The sequence below is a fragment of the Zingiber officinale genome, chromosome 8B (genome assembly GCF_018446385.1).
Source record: "Zingiber officinale cultivar Zhangliang chromosome 8B, Zo_v1.1, whole genome shotgun sequence".
In the NCBI taxonomy this organism is placed as follows: Eukaryota; Viridiplantae; Streptophyta; class Magnoliopsida; order Zingiberales; family Zingiberaceae; genus Zingiber; species Zingiber officinale.
Window position 1 is genome coordinate 110397668 of NC_056001.1, and position 7871 is coordinate 110405538.

The window sequence follows — 7871 nt, forward strand, 5'->3', positions numbered from 1 at the left end:
TATTCTCTCCTTTTTGATGTACATTAACCCAAGTTAAGTTAGGATAAAAACAAATAATAAACTATTTATTTGTATTTATAACATGATATAAATTTGTAATAAAAAAATTTAAACCACCCTCTTAACTTAATACATATTTCTTCCCTTTGATCATATAAAAAAACATGTTAGGGAAAATATGAAAAATAAGTAGAAAAATATTAGAAATTTTTCTAGGAGTACAAATATAATTTTCAATGATATGCTTTATTATCGAAATTTATTTTCAAAGAAATAGTTTTTATCAATTAATTCTTTATTTTGACAAAAATAATTTTAAAATAATTTTTAAGTTTAGAAAAATCCTGATTATTTTTGTCCATATCAATAATAACTAATCTAAATATGATAAAAAATTTCATACACAGAATATTTTTATTTTAACCAAAATTAAACAGATAAAGTTATGTTTTAAAATAAAATATTTAAAAATAGTATTTGAGTCTTAAAAATCTGAATAAATTTTCTACTCATTCAAAATACAATAGTAAGTTTTTAAAAAAATCTGGTTTTTCAAAATTAATTTTAGAAATATTTTAATTTTTAAAATTTGTTTTTTTATCAAAAATTCATAAAAAATTAATTATTAATAAAAAAATTCTGAAGATTTGTATACTAATAGGTAATTAATTTTTGCATTAGAGAAAAAAATTACAATAGAAAATATGAAAAGTAGGTATGTCACTATTTAATCTTGTAAACAATGTTAAAAATTAAAGCAAATTAAACTTAAAGCATGCATAAAAATTAATTTTAATCAAATTAAGCATGATTTAGGAACCCAATATAAGTTCATACCTACTAGATTTATTAAAAAATTTATAGGATATAATTCCTAAATTTTTTTTTAATTTGGCCCTTATGATTTGTAATATACCAATTAAGCTCTCTATAATTTCTAAACATAGAACTTTATGAAAAATTTGAATTTAGACATGTATAATTCTTTTTCAATCATTCTAGTTGATCTTTTAATTTTTCATTTTCATCCTTAAGTTTGTTAAAATTTTCTTATAGGCATGCATAGTCTTTCTTTGACTTTACATACTTTGTCCTCTTTTTACGGAGACTTCTAGATAACATTTGAATAGCATTGTAAAGCTGGTCGAGAGTAAGAGTCATATCTCACTTATCATGCCGGACTCATCGTTCGAATCTCCTCCTTTATCGATGCTCATCTCAGATGAAGTTTTGTCGTTTTCTTCATCTTGGTGACTTGTCATTAGCGCAAGTCTGGCATATTGCTCCATCTCGGATTCAGATGATGACGTCTCGCCCAAGTCGCCTTGAGACGATCTTGTGCTTTGATCAACTTTGCCCTTTGTCTTTCTCTTTCTCCCTTTTCTTCAGCTTCGGGCAGTTTTCATTTACGTCTCCATCTTCATCACAATGGTAGTACCTTATTTTTATTTTTCCTTGAAGAAGTTTCTTGGCCTATGACTTGAACTTGTTAGGCTTAAAAAACTTTGAAATTTTTCTTACCATATATGCTCTTTCATCTTCGTCGAGGGATGTGTCAGAATCTGATTCGTCCCTCTTGGCTTTCAGCGTTAGATTCTGATTTGGCTCCTTTCTTGGTCTTGTATATCGAGATTCGTAAAGTTCTAATGTAGAAAATAAATTTTCTAAGGTACTTAGTTCAAGATCATTGGAAATGTAGTAGGAATGAACTATCAAGGTCTAGTCTAGGGTCCTTGGAAATGCGTCTAGAGTATACCTTAAAGAATCTCAATTCGTTACTGTTTCTCCAAGGTTGGTCAGTCCGATGATCAACTCCTTAAGTGTCAAATGTAGTTGAGCGATTGACTCTCCATTTTCCAGTCGAAAATTACTTAACTTATTGCGAAGCACATTTCTTTTTGCCAACTTGGTTTCCGAGGTTCCTACACGCAAGGTTCCTACGCGCAACTCTAGGAATTTTTCCTAGAGTTCTTTCGCTGAGTTGTAAGAGCCAATTTCGTTGACATCTTGAGGTGGTAGTATGCTCAGTAAGTGGAATTCGGTCTCATCATTTTCCATGAACTCGGTCTCATCATTTTCCATGAACTCGGTCTGCTACTTTTTGTTCCATAGATACTATTCTTCTCCATTTTCATCTATAGGCACTTCAAAATCATATTTTATAGTTAGTAAAATATCAAAATCAGTTTTAAAATATACCTTCATTTTTCGCTTCCATAACGCGAACTCCCCCTCTAACTTCGATGGATGAATGCTCGTTTCGACCATCTTCTTGTTGCTTTAGTTGACAGTTAGTCCTTCTAAAGCGAATTTGGCTCTAATATCAATTGTTGGTTCATATTAGGCCGGCAAGAGGGGGATGAATAGCCTGCAAATTAGAATTTAATTTCTCTTGCTTCTAAACTTCGCAAGGACAAGTACACATTAGATAATTAAAATAAACATAAATAAAAAGTAAGAAATACAGTAAATTTACTTGTTTGCAATCAGGAAGATTGCTAATCCAACGTAGTGGAAGCTCAACTATAAGATCTCCTTCAATGAAGGCGGAGTAGCCTCCTATAAATGTTAACGCTAGAACGAAATGGAAATAGGAATACGAAAATGAATTACAGCATGTGTTGTACAAACTATGAGGATCAGGCTGTAAGTATCCCAGGTTGATTTTGATGTGATCAACCAAGTTAAATTAGGTCATGTTATGTTTGATCCTTGCGTCTAAGTGTGCAGGAGCTTAGGAACATAAGAAGTCGAGCGGAAGACTCGGCGGACGAGAAAGATGGCACGGGAATCGAGTTGCCGGGCTCGGTACATTCGAGGGACGAGAAGCTGCGAAATAGTACGCCAATGGAATGATGAGTTCGATGCTTCCGAGGGATGAGAAGCCAGAGTGAAAGCCTGCTCGAGGAGAAGACCGAAATTGGATTCGGGTGAGCTTAACTTTGGAAGGCCAGAGCATCACTTACGTAAAGAAGATCGACTAAAGAGCTAATTTACTTTAGGGAAGGTGCCTTCAATGGCTTGGAGGTCGCCTTCCATGAATAATGTCGAATGCGCTTCCAGCCTGTTGGAGGAATTTTCTCTAGCCGTTAGCCGAAGATAAAGCCTTATCTTCGGCGGATAAAATTTTCCACTTGAAGGCGCTTTGGACCCACTTGAAGGTGCCTTCAAGCTACGGATAGAGTTTTCCAAGGGTTATAAAAAGACCGCTAAAGCTAGGAAATCAACAATAACTTCAGTAATCATTTCTTTACTAATACTTGAGTTATTCAAAGAGTGTAAGAGGCTTCTACGCTTTCAACAAAGGAGATATTTTAAGTGGATCTTTGCAACTGCCTTGGATTAATAACCACCTATGTTGTAACTAAGTAAACATCCTAGTCTCTTATTTATTTCTTTTTAAGTTGTTATTTAATGTTATATTTGGTTAACTAATATTGTGTCCCTACCAAAACTAGCTCGAGATTATTCTAACTTATTTTCAGGACAATTAACCCTCCTCTTGTAGGCCTACCCACTCCAACACAGGGCACTCTTTATAGCCCACTGATTGAAAGTCATTTGCTGATGTGACAACTCCTGGGCTCCTGGACCCTCTCTGAGTGCCTAGACGTGGTCACCTCGATGCACTCTATAATGACTATTCGTCAACGAAGTTTTCGATGTCTGGGAGCCTAGACCCTGTTCGGGTGCCTGGAGTCTTACTAACGTGGACTCTGAAGTTGATTCTCGCTGCAACGACTTGAATAGGCGCATGACTTGGACTGAACTGATCCAGGCGCCTGGATGTGGTCCCGACATCTGAACTCCGGGCACCTGGACCTAGTCTAGGCGCTTGGACAAAGTTAACTTCATGTTGACTTGTCCAGCTGCTTCTTCGATTGCTTAGGTGATTCTCTAGCATCTAGAGTTTAGCTCACCAGAACTCAATTCCGGCCTTCTCCTTGAAGAATCTTCCTCCCTACATTCTCATCCCTCAAAAATGTCACGCATATCCTTCTCGTCCACCGGTGTACTCTTTCGCAGCACCTCATCTCTCGGATGCACTGAGCCTATTGACTTGATTCTCGTGCCATCATTCTCGTTAGTTGCGTCTTCCAATCGACTTCTTGTGTTTGTTAGGCCCTGCACACTTAGACACAAGATATCAAACCACAGACCCTAACTTAATTTAGTTGATCACATCAAAACCAACTAAGGGTATTTACATTCAGGAGTCGAGAGATCAAGCTATTCTCCCTCTGACTCCACAAGCATTCAGAGATCGAGCTATTTTCTCCTCGACTCCACATATATTCAAGACTTGAGGGATTGTCATTCTTTTCCAAATAGTAGCAGGTTTCCTTGTGATACCAATTGGGACTAAGTCACAGATGGGTTGTCCACCCTTTGTCTGGGATGGAGTCACCTCTTATCCTATCTCAAACAGAGTCACCACTTATATTCTTCTATCTCGGATAGAGTCGTCGCTTACCTCCCCTGACTCAGATAGGGTCACCGCTTATATTCCTTTGTCTCAGACAGAGTCGTCACTTGTCTCTCCTATCTCGGATAGAGGTCACCACTTATTGCCTCTGTGTTGGATAGAGTTGTCACTTATCCACTATCTCAGGCAGAGTCACCTTGTATACTCTCCTAACTCAGACATGGTCATGAATTTAGTTCTTCATCCCCTCTCAGAAGGGTCAACTCGGCTCACTCTGTCGACTGGGACTTAGTCGCAGATTGAGTTCTCACCCTATCCTCATTACACTCTAGGGTTGGCGTCTTCACACAGGATTTGTTCGTCTTTAGTTTATTTTAAATATAATTAGTGTTTTCTCCCCCTCCAGCTTCACTACTAATGGTCGACCTCCTAGCTCTACCTTTCGCCTTTCTGGTTTTGTTGTTAATAGAGTCGTCAATTTGGGTTGGGTCCGTCGGATTGACCCTTCCAAATAATTTTAAACAGATTGAGTTGAAATTTTATTAGTATATTTAAGGTAGATCCAAGTGAGCCAAACCACCTGGGCCCTCGACCCGTGTGGCTCGGCTTATGATGGGCTTGGGTTGACCCATAGTTGAGAAAAAGTCTCTAAAACTTAAAATTAAAGTGGAAAATTTAAAAGGCTCATGGGTTTGACAGCTAATGGGTCCAAAGGAAACTTCATCAACTTATGGTATGTTATCTAATATCAAGAATACTGTATAATTCAGCTAAAAACAACCATCCACATTTTTATCCCAGAGCATATTCACTAAAACAAATATATTGTAATAATAATAAACAAGTCAAAAATTTGATAGCATGCTCATGCAAAGTCTATCACAAACATTGTGTGCGCTAAGCTACAAATGATGAATCTAAATATGCCTATGGAATGCAATTAAAGTGACTAAGATATAAGGAAACTAATAGGAGCATCTTTTCTTTTCAAAGTATGATTCAACCCGCCTAATACCTAATTCAAACTTTAAAAAATTATCTTTTCTATATACTTTTTTATTTTTTGGTGGGCTTGTGGGTTAGCCCACCTAATCTGCAATTCGTCTTGCCGTCTTGGGTTGGTTAGGTTTGGATTGAGGATTTAATAACCCACCAAGATGATGTGTTAACCCTCCCTGCCCCGCTAAATTGCTAGCCTCCCATGGGTTGGTCGCCCCGCCATGAGTCAACCCATCTGACAACTTTAGTTGTTAAGGAAATCTTCCCTCTAGTTCTCTGTCAGTTCAACCATATCAACCTAGATACTCAAGCCCACTTTAGCATCCTGCTGACTTAGACACTTTAATCGAGTCTCACACGTTACAACTCCTCAACTCAACTTGGAGAGGCAACTTATGATATTGTCGATATATGGCTGGCTCTAGATCAACAGGATACACCTAGGTGGCCTCACCCCAAGTTGCTGAGTCAGTCTAAGTTGGTCCAAGATGATTCGAGATTCAACTTGTTGAGCAATTGAGTGGCCGAGTCATTAGGCCAAGCGTTTCGGGCGGTTCAAGTTCTTATAGTTGAAGTCAACAGACCACGAGCACCACAAGCAGTTATGGGCCATGATCCCCACTTTAACCACAAGCAAATAGGGGCCATGAGTTTTTTTCCCCAATTTCCCATGATCTCTAGAGGTGTCTGCCCCTCTCGTAGTCTTGTACGAATAAAAAGTCAGGTACATGCTCTAGGCGGAGGGCTATTGCTGGCACTCTCTCTCTGTTTTTTACTTTTCTTCTTTTTATTATACTATTGAGATATCATGATGACTTAGACATTGGAGGATCTCATCAAACTAACTCCCGACGAACCCTTTGACTGGTGTTATTCCTCACAGAGTTGATCGCGTCGAAAGAAGAAAGCTTCTTCAATAATCTCAAAAGCTTGGTCAGTAATCTTGAATGAGGCGGCTGATCTTTGCCGCATCAAGAAGAATGGAGGAGGGGATATCTTATTTTATTTTATTATAGTAAAAAGTAATTACGCTTATATAAGATGTTATCATAATCCCACATATTATATGATGTTTTGAAGTCTAATGGAGTTATTTTTGAGCAAGGTTATATTTAGTAGGATGTAATCTGTCTTGTAATGTAATCAGAATTGTATTACAATTATTTTATTTATTTTAACTTTAAACCTGTAATGTAATGTAATCTTGATTACAAAAGGTAGTGAAGTTTTGTAATCTACAAAAGGTAGTGAAGTTTTGTAATCTAAATTACAAAGTAAATACTATGTAATCCGATTACATTACGAGATCACTGTTTAACAAAAATTTGAATGTCGAATATACCCCTAGTCAGCCGTAGTCCGCTGATCGCCCGTCGACCGTCGGTCGTCAGCCGCCCATCGCCCGCCGCCGGTCACCGTCCGCCGGCTGCCGCCGTCGGTCACCGATCGCGTGACCGCCGCCTCAGTCGCTGGTCGTCGTAGCCGCAGGTCACCGTCGCCCGCCGTCGGTCGTTGGCAGTCGCCGCGGGCAACCGTCACCAGTCGTCGACCGTCGCCGGCTGTCGCCGTCGGAAAAATAATGAATATCAAATAAAAGAATGTAATCACACTTGTAATCAAAGATTACATACATTATATTACCAAACGTAGTAATGTAATCAAGATTATATTACATTACAAATTTGATTATATTATAAGTTCGATTGTATTACATCCAACTAAACTTAACTTAAGTGTAGGCCTTTGATGGATAAAATGAAGATGGATGAGCGCTCTCAAGCTCGACTCAGCCAATTATCACGTTATAAGAGTCTTTCTTGGTTGAACCATGTAACCTACATGTCAGTCGAGGTTTATTTTTTTTTAATAAACAACAATATTTAAAATATATAGATTTTTAAAATTAAAAATTTGAAAATAAAACTAAGAAAATATACCTCCACACCTAACATGGACCCTCCATGGGTTGGATCCGACGCAATCTACAACATTTCCTAGGGGTCTTTCCGGACAAACAGCATGCTATGTTAGACTGAACTACAAGAGATTCAACCCATTCGAATTCTTTTTAGGTTGACGGTTTTCAAATAAGAAGAGAATAATTCGAATTTATAAAGGTTCAAAATCCTTAGGTCATGGCTTATATCTTTGACAAAATGGTCTTGAGTCGGCAAAGATAGTTTGAATCAGATGGTAAATGAACTAAATATTAGTGAATAAATTTAATATTTGACTTGGTAATTTATTTATATTCATTCAATATATACAAGATTAATTAAATAAATAAATTTGAACAATTCATTAAATCAAACGAACAAGCTAGAACATATATATTCAGTTTGTTAATGTTTGTGAATAGTTAAACAATATTTAAGAACTATATTCATTACTAAAACTTTTATCATATACCAAATAAAAAAAACTTTTAAAATAAACATATAAGTGT